Here is a 17,111-nt window from a genome sequence, read left to right as displayed (position 1 = left end):
ATGGACCTTTTAGTTACAGTCAGGTCAACGTGATGGTACAGCAATTAAGTCCTCGTGAAGATATGCAATGTAGCAATTAAAATATTAGACAGGAAGCCGATGAGTTGACATCATTGTCGTGTTCTAATCAAAATTAAATATGCTACGCTAATCTTAAACTATTCCATAACATCTTAAATCATCAGTCTCCTCAGGTGCTCAGTGACCTGGTGTTTCAACTGAGAGTCTTTCAAACATGGAGGAGCATCTAATGCGGACTGTAAAGTTCCCTTTCATACAGGTAGCTCATCACTTACAGCCTTTTCTGTTTAGAGGATCAATCTGTTGGACGCCTACAGAGCTCAAAGTTGATACTAACCAGAGTCATTTTAAACTTAGTCATGTTTGATCTTGGGCTGCCTGATTTACAGTATTTTGTGGTATGATATTTCTTATCTTGTATTGGTCCATCTGTTTTAGTGTTTGGTTTGTACAGTCTCCTGTGTATTTGTTGTTAAAATGTGTGTTTTAAAGGCCAATCTAGGGACGGGCGTTCAGTTCTTTAAACACTGAAGTGTGTTGCAACGGTTTACCTGCTTCATACTTATCCTTTTGTGTAATTTTGTTGTTTTAAGTTATTAGTTTGGGTCCAACACAATCTTTGTGTGTCACATTAAAACTAAGAAAACTGTAAACTGAAAACAACCAACAAGCTTTGTGTATTTTGAGGTAAAATGACTGTCTTTGTCAATTGAGTCCAGTGATTTTAAAGAGGGCGATGTAACATTCAGACATACAGTATGTGGAAATATTGCCAAATTGAATTGAATCTGCTAGAATAACCCTTTAAAGCTACAGAGAATGATGTTTTCTATTTCTCCCATACGTTTCTCTGCCTCTCTTTTTCTACTGCTTTTGACAGGCTGTCTATTTTCATGTAACACCAGAGCCCGCAATATTTCCTCCGGCGGTGATCCATCTAGAAAATGGCTTTTTAAAGTCCATTATCACAATTCCAACCCCTCTACCCCCACCGCTTTTTACCCCCCACCTTCACATTGTCCAGCAGCCGCAGGGATTAGCTGGAGCATGTAGCGTGAGGACTTTGAAAGATATTGTGATTATCGGAGAGGGAGAAAGAGGTGAAATGGGGGGGGGGGGGGGGGGGTCAGCAGGGCAGTGGCACTGATGCTACCGGACTGTAACCATGCCCTTGACCACATCTACAGGGATTGACGCTAGTGGTGGGGGGTGGATTAGAGGTATTAGGCGGACCGACCAGACCCTTGGTGCAGACTTTAATGCTGTAATATCAACCCATTCAGAAGCCCCTGTCAAGCCAACCCCAACTCCAATCCTGCTGTGCTGACTGACAGAATCCCTTAAATGCACAATTTAAAAAATGCTTTTAACTTCTGTGTTTTAAAATTAATATTTTTTGATTGTAGTTGTACTGGGTTTGGAGCTAAAAATTTAACAAAAACATCCTCCACTCACACACTTTTCCCTTCCCTGAATCACCAACCCTCTAGTCCTGGGCCCTGATTCCTGCCAAGTTGCCTTGACGATGGGCTGCAGTACAAAAACTAAGGGGATGCTAGAGGAACACAGCGCCGTGAGGCAGGAAGTCTTCTACATTTTTTATCTCTCACTCCCTTGGTTGTTGCTCACTCTGTCCTCAGCAGGGAGCAGCTAAAGCCACATAAGCAAACGGAAGCCTGATTTTTTCTATCCGGTCCTTTTTTTCCACCTTAGCAGCCACAGATAAACAAACTCTTTCGTGGTTTGGACAACTTGGATTCTTTAAAACTACTGGTGAGATGTCGTATATAAATTCATATATCTTCATCTTGGAGCCCAGTACGAGGGGTATAAATCAACGGTTTATTGTGATACCATGTTACATCAATTCTTAAACATACAGTGTTTTCTGGTACCACAAGGACTGTCACTTTCTTAAAATTCATGGAGAGCTGGGATCATATGCCCATTTGACACAGTCAGCACAATCTAGATGTGACTAACCTAAGCATTGTGAGTTGCCATTCTGAACTAAATACGTTTGTTAAGAGATCTAAGAAGATTGAATGGAAATATTAATTCAGATGCAATCATGTAAGACAAGTTAGGAGGATGAAGAATGAACTGATGCATATGATATGTTTCAAGGGATTTTATCAAAGAAGGCTGACCTTACCATTCATCATTTCCATTGTATTACTCAAGTACCGCACAAAATGAATCAACACACTTTCACATCCTGCCCATCAATACCCTGCCTTCCTGACATTCCTTCTAAGAGCTTGAGGAACAGGAAAGGGCCGCTCTGCTGATCAGAAGAGACTGCTGGTCTGGCCCATGAAACAGAATGGAGGGAAGAAGCCCTACTGTGATTCATTTATGTATGTTGGGACATTTAAACACAAAGCCGTACACACACACACACACACACACACACACACACACACTCACTTAGGGCACAGATTACAAAAGTATTAAAACAGACGCTGATCATAAATCTGTCTAAAGCTTCTGGCCCCTGGTCAGTGTTGTGCAGAACATTTCCCAGATTTATCTTTTCTTCCTTTAAAAAATAAATAAATAAAATAATCATTTTTTGAAAACTTGAAAAAAAAAAGTTTAAGGTAAATTAGTTGTCAGTAGTTTTACTGCAGGCTATTTTTAGCCAATACCTGACACCTCGCCAACTTGTTTTTCCTTAATTTTTCAAGGTTGACTCCATTAGAAGTAGAACAGTAGGGCAAAGCTGAGTAAGCCTTGTGGCTCCCTAAGGAGACGGCTGCTGACAGTGAACGACTCTGAAGTTGCTGTTCTTTCTTCTTCTGTCATCAGTCTGCTCCATTTTTTCTTTTCATCCCAGTCTCCACAATCAATGCTCATGCTTATTGAAATTGCTGTGTTGGACCAAAGAAAGAAGTAAAGCTTCAATTCAAGGTCATTGAGTTCTCCGTCATATCGCTCATTGCATCTCAGAGGGCAGCCGTGCTAACTGTCTGGGAGCACCACAGTGACCGATGTGGTCATAATAATGCCCGTTCTCACTACAGTTCCACCGTCTCTGAAGGACAAAAAGAAAAAGGCAGACTCATTGTTCTACCAAGGAAACTAAGGTTCAAGGAGAGGAAAAGCTGCAGGGGAAGAAATGCTGACCCACATTTTTGTTGCAGCGTGCAATGGGACAACAAATCGCAGCCCAGCCTGACCATTTAACTTAAATGGCATGTAATAGGAACAATGTGTGTTGATTGTACGCTGCAAGAGCAGATGTGATTAACCCAGATTTGTACTACAGCGGTCAAGGTTTTTCTTTTTTCCTGGAGCAGGTTTCCATCCTGTAGGGGACGACAAGTGGGACAAAGCTTATTGTGGGAAAGTCTGTTCACACGCATTTATTGGACACTATGCATTTTTAAAGCATGAGGTAGAAGACATCTGTTCTAAATAAATACAGTATAGAGTAACTAAATGCTTGTACTTTTGGTTGTGATCTCCCTCATTGGATGCGGTTATAACTCCCAACTGATCACATTTATAACCCTGAGGAACCAATGCTTACTTAGTTCAGTAAAGGTCATACTTTAAACTGGAAACCATTGCAATTATGTCTCTGGCTTTATTTGCACGATAATTGTATAACCTAGTGACCTTTAGTAATTTGAAACTACGTATTTAAGGTGTTGCTCGTGATCTTAATGACTGGTGATTTGCCATGTCTATAATTTGTAAAGAAAAAAATCCCAAACAAATTAATGCTATAATCTGCCAAACACAAACGACATGTGAAAATAGTTTGTTTTTTTTGGTTTGGATTTCTTTGGTGTGTTCTACATGCCCACTGCCTCTCTCCATCCCTCCAAGTCCAGAATTGAGGAGATGGTATTGGCAAATATCAAAGAGGAAAAAAAGCTGTGATGGCAATCAGTGTGCAAATTCAGGAGGCTCATCTCCCCACAAAGCGTGGACATTGATTTTGAGAAAGAACACGCTGAGAACCATCAAAAGAGAAGGGGATGACATGATTAAATGCATGATTTAAAGAAAATGTATCTGTCAAAGGGCTCAACAGAAAGTCTGTGATGACTCATAAGAATGCAAATGTGAATCCCAGCCATGACATCATATCTGAGAAAAGATGTCTTGTTGTAGACGTCCAAACAAAGAGATGATTGTGATTTACAGAGCTTAAACTGGGAGTTTTTGATCTTCCTGAAACCTGCAGTAAAATGAATTTGGTCTGTGATGATGATTTGGCTTCTCTGAATGGCGCCACCCAAATGCAAAGCGAAAAATGACTGCTGTGATAGAGAGGGGGAGTGATGCTGTAAGGTGATAATGGTTGACAATTTTGAGCACTCTGATACTCAGGGAAAGTGAAGGCAGTAGCTGTGTAAGGAATAAAAAGGGGCATTTTTTTCAATTCTGCATCTTGAAGACTTGCTGTGACAAGTAAGCATGCTTTCCTGAATGTCCCGAATTCTAACATTGAATTCAGATTCAGGGTTTAGGGGTTAAATTAACTATTTCCTCTTTAAAAAAAGAAACTAGAATCAGCTTCAGGCCTTGTTTGTAATCATGTAAGAGCCTTAATTAGTGTAGCAATACAAACCTGTGTTCTTGTATGTAGGAGTAAAGTGGTCAGATTGTGGCTGTTCTGTACCAGCATTGTAGCCAAACCTGTATTCTCATGAGGAAAAAGTCTTATTTGTTAGCTTGATTTCACAAGCACTGCGGGTGTGTGGGTGTGTGTTTGTGTACAATTTTAGCAGCAATAAGAACAAGCGTGCAGAACTGACTTGTCAGTGGGTGTCATTGAGAAGCCAGATGGATTTCAGTGGCACGTGGTGCTGGGCGTGTGTCTTCCACTGCAGCTCCAGGAGCCTGCCCCGGGCTCAGCTGGCTTTAATCAACAGCATCATTTTCCCCTCTTGCGGGTAATCGGTGCACAATGGGCCCCCTTAGCAACGCTCCCCTCCACCTCTGCTCCCCCGGCACAGCATGGTGCTTTCTGTATTTACATTGTGTCTCCAGCACACACAGCAGTGAGAAGATACACATGAGCTCTCCCAGTCTAAAACCAGCTCATCAACCCATTCTGTTATACTTAAAGGAAACGCTATTTCACACATTCAAACCTCATCACATGTAGACATTTCAGCTCATGTTCAGTTATTTACATAATAACAGTTTATTACCACTTTTGTTTTATTGTCATAGTTTAAGCCATTCATACCAAACCCATTGCTTAGATCTTGAAACATCTGCACACCTCCTCTTTGCGCTTTAATTACTTGGTAGGAATTCCCATTTTGGTATGAGCTCTTGACTGATTTTATTGCAATATTTTATTTGGTTTTTTTTGTTTTATATTTTGTTGCTTTTTCTGATTTTTTTAAATTCATTTTCGTTTATGTTTTATGGTGATGTTGTCCTTGTGTTTCTTGTCTTCATGTGTGCTCCTGCTGCAACGCAAATTTCCCCTTGTGGGACAATAAAGAATGTAAATCTGAATCTTAAAAAAAGCATCGGTGATGTGCAAGAAATGACATCTGTGCAATCAGATGATGAGGCAGGTTGAAGGGTTCATTTGGAAGTTAAAGTAAAGATAAGGGGGCATTGCTACATTAGTATAAATCCATTTTATACTTTGTAGTGATTGAGTAGTTATTTTTAATGCTCTTTGTTCCAAAACTTTTGTCTAACCAGGAGGCAGGGCTCGGTTAAAAAGACTAAAAATAATTTTCTGACTTTTGTCAAACCCAATCAGATTTATGGTTTTTAGTCTGCTGTGGCTCAAAGGTAGAGTGGGTGTTGGTTGGTGGGTGGTTGGCTGAATGTGCAGCCCTAAGTTTTGGTAAGGTGTGCTTGAATGTGTTCATGACGGTAATAAAAGGATTTCTTAAATATACATTTTTAAGCTTTTACCATGCATTAATTGAAAAGGACAGTGGGTACATGTGGGTATGACATGTGGGAAAGGAGCCGCAAGTGGGACTCAAACTCGGCCAACCCACTTTGAGGACTATAGCCTCAGCACATGGGGCGGGACCTAACCGCCAGGCCAGCTGGCGCCCCATGAAGTGCAGTTTTTAACAATGCTCTTTAACCATAAATTCCTATTGAATGATTAAATCCATTAATGAGACAGCTCTTCTTGGGGTTAGTCTTATAGAGGATAGTGACTTATTCTTCAACTGTGAATTCTCTTTTTGCATTGTGAGATAGATGGAAAAGAGTGAGTGGGAACATAAGATCACTTGGTTTGTGTACACACACTAACCCGATAGCTCTCTGCAAACAGAGCTGATCGCTCCCTAACTCCCGGAACAGAGTAGTTCCTGAAACATGCATATCAAGGACAGTTTGCCCCAACATGTTCCTTTCAACCAAGAAAAGGAAGGTGTTGACCCAGAAAACAGCAGCAAAAACCATGTGATAATCCACCATAAATTCACTGAACACCAAGTGGCATCCTGTGATGAACAATGAAGCTAATGTAGCCTTTTCTTGCTAGGTCCCATATCAAAAAATAAATAAATAAATATTTTGACAGCCTTGTTCATATAACAAATTTGATATCTAAAGCGTACTGTAGGAGGAAAGCTACTGATTAATCTGTTTGGATTTCATTAAGCTAACAGTTTTTCAGACATTTGCATAATTAGGGGTTGGGTTGGGTTGATTTGATTTGACTGACAGGCGGGCTTAAGCTCATCCTCTTTGAGTGTTTAGATTGATCGAAGGTCAGGTTGAGATAGCACTTCCAACATTGTGACTGCCATCGTTGGATTTTTTAATTCCTCTTCAGAAACCAGTGGGGTGACCTCCCTGAGATGATGTCCATGTTTTATACAAAGACACAGCACAGTAACTTTTTTTAGGGAGCCCCCTCTCTCAGCTGGGGAACAGGATGTGGCAGGGGGCTCCTTCACTAAGGGGGATAGTAAATCAGTGTAACAACTTGTCTGACCCTTCCCATCGTATAAGAAGCAGCTGGGCTGACAAACGCCTTGTGTGGTTGGATGGAACATGAGGCACGTGGACTTGAGCGATGCTCAGGGGTTGAAGGTTGGTTGTTATTTGGCTCTGCAAGTTTCCTACACATGATTGAAGGGGAAAGTCTGGCTACATTGTGGTTGAGGTGGTGTTTATGAAGCTCCTGATTTTAGAGATGAGCTGTGTTTGGTTTGTTTTTGTGGTTGTGATGTTAAAGTAACTGTTCTTCACTATGTAAACCATGCTCGTTTCCCTCCACATAGAGACATGATAATGAGTGGATTTGTGTTGAAATGAACAGTGGCTCAGAACAGATTGCTGTGACCTGCTGTGTAGAGATAAACAGGATATGTTTGTTATTATTCTGTCATCCGTGAAGCTCCTCAGACAGCTTCAGTGCAGTTCAACAGCCAGCAAAGCATTACATCTGAAAGACAGAAAGGAATTAAGAGAAAATGGTCAAAAATGGCAGCTTGTAATTTGACTTTTCAGCAGCAGTGCTGTGGGTTTGACTGGGTTGGTTGGACCCATTATGGTCAAGACAGGCCAAAGACTTTGAGATTAAAATAAGTGGGCTATTTTTAGGAAATCCACTTCCTCTGGTTTGTGATAAAATCTTTAGAGAGAAGATGGAACTTTATTTTCGCCCTAGTAGCTTCAAAGGTTTGTCCAGTTTTTGCTTCTGCTGTCACAGCACTATGCAAATTCACAAATACAGCTGTGTTTTGCTTTCTTTTCTTATATTTCACTTAGAGAATGGACCGATCCGATCTAACATCGGTATCGGGTTCGATATGGACGTACTGTACGTTTCTGATATCGGTCTGATGGTGCAGATCCAAATCACCAATCAAGAAAGATGTTTGGGCTCAAACAGTCTCGCTTTGAAAACATTCAGACTGAATTAAAGTCATTGAAAGAAAATGTCCCTCCAAGCTATCCAATCTTTTAAAATCACATAGTGTGTGACAAAAATGTCATTAAATATGGGCTGGCGTCACACTTCAGTGTTTTCAAGGTCTTCTAGCACCAGGTGGGCACAGGGTTACTTAACCTTGGCTCCTGACACTGCTCTGTTTGTGTCCATGATGGTGCCACTGGGTTGAAAGAGTTTCCAACCTATAACAAGAGGTCAAGAGTCAAGAAAAAGGGCATAAGGCCACGGATGGAGACACCCACCTGTTCACAGGGGGTCTTTGGTTTCGCAGAACAGATGACTCCCAGATGTTTTTATGAACATACTGTGAGAGCCATGACTGTTTGAGTGTGTGTGCAGGGCTATGATACGATCACCAGAGAGAGGGTACCCCCAGCTAGATCTCTGTTTAGAGCTGGAGTAACTTCCCATCACACTCTCCAGCCATAAATGGACATATGCAATTCTTTAGAGGAACGTAAAACCTTGATTTACTTTGTTTTGAATGGATTTTAAGAAGGGACATTTTTCCACCTGCAAGGGCTCAGATGGAGGACTTATCTCGGGTTCAGTCTGTGGTCAGCTCTTTCTAGAAAGTCGCCCCTGAGAAGATCGGTACTTTTGATCGTTTTCTTTTGAATGGCGGGATACGAAACAGCAATAAATTGTAATGGCAGTTGTACAGCTGAAGTTGCACACCGTGGAGCAGAGTCCCCATGTTGCCAATATAACAGCAACTGGAATATATAAACCTTGCCTTTGAATACAAGCATCTGGAAAAGGAGCAAGGCCCTTTCCTTTCAGTTTTACAATCAGTCTTTTTTCCCCCATCAGTGTTGTCTATCAGTCTTCCCTGTTTAATGGTGCACACACCTGGATTCATTGAAATGTAGTAGCAGGATTTTCATGAGCATCCTTCGTACTTTATATTGATTGTCTTAATTGATTGTCTAAAAATGTCTGTCACTGAAAAACTGTGCACCTTAAAAAGATAGCAAAATTAAATCGATTTGCCTTGACTTGTATATATGCTTGTTCAAAGCAGATTTTCACCAAAGACTGCCTGACACTTTGCAACTGTAGCTGCTGTTGTTGTTGCCATTGCTGTAATATCTGTAAAATTGACAGATTTGCGTGGGTTTGTTTACCAAACACTTTATCAAATGCAACTGAGGACTATGGAGGTGTAATATTTGTTTCTTTATATATCATTGTCTATTAACAATGAAAGCTCAGTGTTCCTTTTAGAGTAAGGATTTTGTATTCATACTGGCCAATCCTTTGAATCATGCTGTGGAGCATGTATTTATCACACAATATGTCACCACTGACTGCTTTTTATATTTAGACTGATGTGGTTGTCAGACACTGATGAAGACTTTCAGCCCATACTCACCCCTTATGCTCAAATGACATTTCTAACTTTATATCCCCTTAAAAGGGAGTGTCTCTTTCATTCATGCATGGCAGTCCCACTTAACCGCAAGTACGTTTCTGACTTTATTCAAAGTCTATTTGTAATGTCATTCATGCACAAAGATCAGGGCATTACATCATTGGTCAACATGATGAAGCTGTCATTAGTCAGTCAGCAGAAAGCTGGACCTTTGTCCAAACATGACAGCGTTTAGCTGGCCCATATCCAGACAGACAGCAGAGGTTCTGGGGGGGCAAGTGACAGGGTGACCTCTGATCTTGCCCAGTCTGCCTTTTGGATGAAAGAGCCATTCAGATGGCCATTACTTTTGCAAATCACCCAAAATGCACTCTGCATTTAAATCAAATGACTGGTAATCCTGGTGAAATACTTGTTTATTCTTTGTAAAGATTGATAAAAGCAGGTGGATTCAGTTTATCTGTTGGAGGAGAAGAAAAAATACAGGAATAATTTCATCCTACCAGTAGAAAAGAATGTATACAGAAGGGGTGTGATTTTATTAAACAGGAGTGAACAGCACCATATGGATTACTGTCCTCAGTTAGATTTATGGTTTATGGCTTTACTGTCATTAGGCTATGTTTGTGAGGCATTTGAAAGATGGATAGTGTAGTGTTCCCCGCTATCAGGATTTATAGCTAACATACAATTGCACCATGTATAAAAATGTGCCCTAATGTTTATGCTGTCAAGAGTTCAGGCTTTGTGCTCCAGCGTTATTTTTCTCACTGGCAATTTATCTCCGTGCGGGCGTGAAAGAAATGCTTGTGTGCAAAGTGCTGTCACAAGGAATTCCTCGCCTCAACAAAACAAACTTAAATCAGAGCTGCCCGGAAAGGGGGAAAACCTAAATAATACATTGAGATTCAACACGTCATAAAACATGACTGTTTGCCATATTTGATCTGGCAGATTATAGGAGGACTCTCGCCACATCTTTTCATTGACAACATTGGAAAGATTGCTTCTGGCGCCAATATCCGCAGCTTTAAACACTTCTTTACGGCTTCTTTTCCAGTTGTTTCTCCGCCCGTTATCAGGTTTGACTGCTCCTGCACATGAGAGGTCTGAGGGAGAAAGAATGGTTTATGAGCCTGAAGGAGACCACCTTAGGTGACCCACTTCTTCGTGGCCAATATTCCATTCACCTTTTGTCCAACTTTACAGAAGGTGCCAAGTTCTTTTTTTACTATGCTCCCTGACAAAATGTAGCACTTGTTAGTCAGACGGTGAGTGCTCCTGCACACGGTGAGTTTTCTTTACCCAAATATCACTGCTTGGAATGCTTAGTCGAGTCTGTCATCTACCTCCTCAGTGGGTAGAGGCCGGTGTAGACAGCAGTGCTGTGGGCTTCACAGACTTGACTGACAAGTGACTGGCAGGTTGTCTGGAGCGCTGTGTCATTCCACCACACACGGTTCTGCAAACAGGCAAGCAACCTATCTGAAGTGTCAGTGTTGCTTGACACACCCTGCAGAAGGTTTATCTGTCCTGGCATTTCCATTAAGAGTGATATAGTATAGTTAAACACCAGCCTAACTTAGATTTACCCAGGGTGCAGTGAAAGTTCACCGAAGCCAAGTCTGTCGAGCCCACAATCTGCGGTCATCTGCCTGGCATACAGCGTGATGTGGAGCAGCAAATGAGAGTGTGCAGCCTCTTTTGTTCATTCTGTCTGCAAAATGCATGCTGTCTGAGGCAAGGGAAAGACAAACGGTGAAAACAGAACAGTGGGAAGATGGACTGGTGGGTTTTCTCGCATTCCACCCTGCTTCTTTTTTAAGCAAGCTTGATGTTTATTCAGGCATTTGTTACCATACAAGTTATTATTTGAAACTTAGACCGAGTGCTCCCAGGCAAATAGAGACATTTAAATAATTTACGATGTATTTACACAATAATCCATCTTATTTTTTCCAGCAGTGCCTTTTCATCTTGTCAGACTGCTACCCTGTATATAGAAAATAGGTTACTATCTTAATATCTTTTAATATCTTAAAACATGTGAAGAAGGATGCCTTTTAGCACATGCTGAACAGGCAGGGTGTTGTGTATCTGTATCAGTTGCCAAAGGTGGACCCCAACAAAGCATTGCATTTCAAGCAACTTATGAGGGCAAATTGGGTTCTTGCAAGTATCACTAGCCCATTCCAATTGTGTCAATAAGCTAATGTATACCATGACGTGATGGATGATACTGGGGTATCTGAGGTGCACTTTGCTAGACTGGCACATAAGCTCAGCCTATTCCTCAGGGTAACTCCCCCCTGCTTTTGAGATGGAGACATTACCCTAGAGACAGAGCAGATGTGATGCAAACTAATAACAATGATGCACTGAAAGTAAAGGAAATAGGGAAAGACGCAGTTGGGGAAGTGAACGTCATGGAGATAAGCTGGCTCTGTCTAAAGAGCTGGGCTAATGGATGCGTCCCCAGGGCTCGCTCAGGAATGTACCCAGGCATAATCGCCAGCAACTTGATGTCATCTGTCTTGAGTCCCTTGAGAAGATGACAAATACTAATACGGCTCCTCCTTTCTCCTCTCTCTAACTAGCACATCAGTGCAGTGTTAAATAGGTTACATTTATGAGTCGTGCCCATGGCAACCAATCTAACATAAGAAATGTACATATAAATGCAGACTCCGTAGATCAGCCAGGAGATTTTTTGTGGTTGATGTGCCCTGGTTTCCATTTGTTGTTGATGTTGCCCAATCATTTTTGGTAAAACTACAGCTAAGTGCAGGACAACAAGCAGTGTGGGCCAAAATGTAAGTATTGGATCCATCTGTCATTTTTTGACTAAGCTTGGACTTCTGTTGTTTATCACTGAATACAGATATAAGGGCAGACACACATCTGGTTGTTGAGTTTGTCTCTCAATCTAAACTCAATTCTCACACCTGGAATCGCAACTGTAAACAATCACTTGCACACTCTCCCTAATGAAAGGATAAGTGCTCATTGAAGAAAACCCACATCCCAATTATGCCCCAATGCCCTGCTGATATGACATAACCTTACTTTTGGCCCTTAGTTGCCACTTAGACCAAAACATTGTCAACCTTCAACAGATCCAGGCTCTGTTTATGTGAGTTAGTCAGCTAGTTAAAACACAGATACTACTTACCCTACCACATGGGCCCTTATGACCCCCACAACTCAGCTGTGTAGACTAACAGGCAGCAAGAGCCAGGAAATCATCTGTTTTTTAAACCTTCCTTCAACAGCGTATCTTTTATCACTTACGTAGCCAACACAAGAAGCCTAAAAGTTAACTGCAAAGAAGCTAAAGCGTCTTATCATACTCAAGGTGTTCTCTTCCTAAAAATCAGATGCTCTTTATCTTCATGCAAATATAAGCAAGGCTGGAATCAATCATCCTGTATTGATCAGAAATCACAACCAGACAAGCTGTCACCGGGCTTGACTTGTAGACCAGACAAGCAGTCTAGAGGAACAGAAGATCACTCAGTATGAAATCAATTCACAGTTGACCCTTATCATCCAAGCTGTGGTTAGCTTAGGTAGAAATGTGTGGCATCTGGGAATGTCAGGAGATGTGTTATTGATCCCTCAGTTTTGGCTCAAGATGCCGTCAAAGATGTCTGAAGGTCCTGCTGATTGATGTGTAGATAATATTTTCAGACACATTGACTGTCTGAGGAGAGTGGTTAATCGCATTTTAATTCATAATGACTCGTCAGTAACACGTCATTTAAGTGTTCATCTAAATAATTTGGTAGATCTTTTTCTTATTCATTACATTTTTTTCTCAGGTCAGTGTGTAGGAATGGGGTCATACATGATGCCTGTGTCCTGGCCAGTACAATGGGAGCCTTGGGGATTCTTGAGTACTTAACACTAAAGCTTGCACTCAATGACCCTTCATATTATGAAAGTAACATACTTGAACTCCACTTTATAGAAATGTCCATGGCCCTCCAGCTGCCATCCACCCCACCTTCCATACTTCCATACATTGCATTTATCTGAGCTAATAAGGGTGGGACGTGACAGGGCGAACATCACCCACAACAATCGAGCATCCTGTCTCACCTTCTTGTATTGAAAATGGATTTGATCTCAGGTCAAGACTTGTGTCATAGTAGAAATTATGAGAGCTGAATTCCGTCTTTGGCTTCTCCTTAAGTGTGCTTGTGCTTATATGGATCTGTGTGTTGTGTTGGGTGTGAAAAGTCTCAACAGGAACAGGGGTTTCCTTTGGGCGTTAGTGTGATATGCCCCTATCCAAAACCTTTTCTTTCCTGCTCAGAGAGGGAATGCACTGGGTGGAGTTGAGATGTTGTGGGCTGGGTTTGGAAGTGTACGCTGCCAAGGGTCATTTCCTTTCCATCCTGCCGTCTACCTTGACATAGCAGAAAAAACACAGACTCATACTGTACATAAACACATTTGTAATCACTGAAAATCCATCACCTTCCCAATGACATCCACATTGATGCTGTCATACACTGGAGTTAGTATCCAAACGGGAAGGAGAAGGGAGGGCTAATGATTCAAAGTCAGACCGCGAGAGTGAGGGAGTGAGGGCAAGAGAGGGAGGGGGAGAGAGAGAGAGAGAGAGAGCGGGGACAATGTCAACAGCTCAGCTCCCAGCACAGTCAGCTGAAATCCAGAGCTCTGCTCGGAAGCTCACAGAGAGCAGACAAAACGCAGCAGCTTCAGCCGTTAAACGTCAGACTCAGCAGAGGCATGGAATTTGGCAACGAAACGCAAACTCCAAACAGCAAAACAAGAGACTCTGAGACGGAATCTACAGCAGTTTTTCAAAATCTTCATGTGACTTTCTGTTTTTAAAAAGCTATTTTTTTTACACTTCAAGTGAAGCAACACAGGGACAATTCATCTCTCGGGGCAGCCCGTCTAAGGTAGGTAAGTAAGAGACACATGAGCTTGACACTGATACCCGTAACTCTGCCGGTCATTATGAGAAGCGGCTACACCATGGGGCTGTTCACCCAGTGGGAGATTGCAGTCAAGACAGACTACAGATGTTAAAGCATTTATCTGTGTGTCGAGCCCCACTGCTCAATCATAGCAAGCACAGACTACTGCAGACAATAAAATAAACATCAGTCAGTGGGCTTAGCAGAAAGCTAAGCAGGAAGAGATTGGTGGGCAACAAAGGCTTCTGTGATCCCACAGAGATACAAAAGTTTCCACATTTTTTGTGTTGTTATGATTGGAGTCAAACGTATTGCTTTACAATAAATCTACAGAGGCTTTATTGGTCATAAACAGCAGCAACAACCGGGTCGTGAAATGTTTGGCATCTTTCTTGTTTTGGCTCTTTCTCCAGTGGTGTTGACAACGGGTCTCGCTACACGTGTACTGGTGCAGGCAGTCTTGGATTGAGACTTTTCTGAGATCTATTTTCATTGGAAAACCTTGCATGATTTCAAGGACGGATGAGGGTCCAGCATTTAGAGCTGGAGGAGTAAATCAATTGAGGGTGATATCCATGTTTGGTTTTAGCAAAAAGCTTGGCCTGGGATGTCTAGGACTTGACTTTAAGTTTGAGGAAATGTTCCAGGCATTTCAGGAATTGAGGGGAGGATGGGACACTGTCATACATAGTAAACCGGGGTCTATTTTAGGTCATAGATGTGGACAGATGAACATGTTCATCAATCATGCAGACAGAGCTTTAGTGTAAGCCAGACATTCCATATGTGCTGTACATCTACTCCCAGCAACTACCCATCCTGGAAGCAAGGGGACCAGCTTCAACTTACCTTCAAATGCAGCTTTCTTTATGCTAATGCATCTTTATAGTCTATCCATTCACTTTTCCTTCAAGGGTGCCCAATACTACATATCAACTCAGACCAGCATAAACATGGACCTAATCTCTCAGGGTTCCTCAGTTTTTAAGAAGCCCTATTTCTCCTCTTGGAAGCATCCCAGTTAAGATGCTGTCGTCTTGGCGTTAAATCCTTGCATGTGTCAAAAGTACAGTAATGAAAGTTCATGCATCATCCTTCCAAATTTCCACCTGTGAAATCGGTTTGGGATGCCTACTTTTGGATGGCTTGAGTCTTATTGGTTGTTGGATGGAAAACATTCCAAACATCAGGATTTGTGAACATTTTTCCTGGAGGCTAGGCTTTCAAACAGGTGATCCAGTGGATTATAGCAATATGAAAAAGCACAAGACAAACATTATTCCTGTAAGTAATTAAGTCCTTTCAGTGGTTTGCATTTGAAGGTTGATGAAAAGAAGGCAAAACTAATTTAGAGATTCATTTGGCCATGTGCTCTTTCTTTGATCTCGTTTTGCATTGTGAACAAGACAGTATCCTTACTTACTAGACTTACTTCTTCAGCCTGCTGGAAATTCTCACTCCTACTCTCACATGTGCCAGGGGGCAAGCAGAGTGACATCGCTAAAAGATTCAGTGTGTTGGTAGGGCTTTAATGAAAGTTGAGGACTTGCATGTAGTGTACATACACACCCTGTGCTGCCGTCAGCACTCTCTGGGCTTTTCATATTTCATCGACCATTACGGATGCATGAACGGCTCTCTCAGGATTAGAGGGAGTGTGAAGGAGAGTTAGTGAGCGACGGTCAGACTTTTATCGCATCAGCCCTGCTGTTGACTCTCAGCTCAAAAGCTTCCTCATCAGGGTAGGGACTAAGAGCGAGGAAGACGACGTCTGTAAAGCTGCTTAAATTCATCAATCTGAACTTTTGGATGAGATTATTATCATGTTGTATTTACAGCTGAGTGGTTGCGGCGTCTAAGGGACAAAACTCATAAAGATTTTAGAAGTAATGCTTCTGTTCCTTTATTTCACTCACTGGAAGTCCCCACACTGTGTGTGTCAAATGGCCCTATTGTATCTGTACCAGTGACACACTTTCAGGGGCTTATGATGTGTAAGCATATCTCCTCGTTACAGTGCCTCAATTCAGCGCAGCATTACTGCAGGCTATTTAAAAAAATGCTGGTCACTTCTGAGGGCTGCCCCGATCTTCATTTCTATAACTGTACCAGAAGAGCATTCCAGTCATTACCCAGAAGCCCTCTGTCCTCTGTGTTGCAGCTGTTGACCTCTTACCCAGGCAAGATTAATGGCTTAACAATGTACAATATAGAGTGCTCATGCCCACTTACTGACAGTCTTCAAATCTTGGCACAAAGGATGGGAAGCCACACCATTTGATGCTAACAATCCATTTGTAATGCTTAGCAAACAAGTGCAATGGCTGTTAGCACAAGAGTGTATGGAAACTAATTGGTGAATTGGACAAACCATTGTTCTTGCATCAGTTTAAAGTAAAACAAATCTCTTTGGTTAATAGAAAAGGAAACGTCAAAGCATTGTTATAATTTGCAGAACAATATGTTATCAACACACAGATGCCAAGTATCCATCTTTTATAAACACATTATAATGGTAAAATTACAAATGTAGCAAATTCAGTATTTGCAGGTTGCTAAACTAGATACATGACCTCTTAAGTACATGTTTCATTGTTCAAAACATCTGTAATAGCACAGTTGTTACCATGTCCTGTAGAGTTGGATTATATGCACAAATTCAACATTAGTGGCTAGTTTTCATTACAGTATTTCAAAGTGTATTGACTTGACAATCCTATTTTATCAATTTATAGTAAATACACAGAAAACTGCACGTTAATCAATTGTTTGTAAAGATTAGCCAGAGGATGAAGTTTGCATTCGATAAAGGGAACATTTCCTGATATGTTTTGTTGCAATACTCAGTATATTT

General features: G+C 41.5%; 1 protein-coding gene across 4 annotated transcripts in view; it reads left to right on the top strand.

Moving 5' to 3' along the window:
* The window catches only part of daam2 (dishevelled associated activator of morphogenesis 2), a 107,303-nt gene that overhangs the window by 10,807 nt on the left and 79,385 nt on the right, over positions 1 to 17,111 (top strand). Inside the window, exon 1 of one of the 4 annotated variants that reach the window (XM_061063839.1) lies at positions 13,971 to 14,239. The exons of 2 other annotated variants lie outside the window; for them this stretch is intronic. The gene's annotated coding sequence lies outside the window, so the exon portion shown is untranslated. Of the gene's footprint in view, positions 1 to 13,970; positions 14,244 to 17,111 lie in introns of those variants that run through there. One more of the 4 variants, XM_061063838.1, reaches the window with a different exon arrangement.

This window comes from Labrus mixtus, chromosome 18, assembly GCF_963584025.1.
Source record: "Labrus mixtus chromosome 18, fLabMix1.1, whole genome shotgun sequence".
Taxonomy (NCBI): domain Eukaryota; kingdom Metazoa; phylum Chordata; class Actinopteri; order Labriformes; family Labridae; genus Labrus; species Labrus mixtus.
Note: the sequence above shows the minus strand (reverse complement) of the source record. Positions and strands in the feature narration are given on the sequence as shown.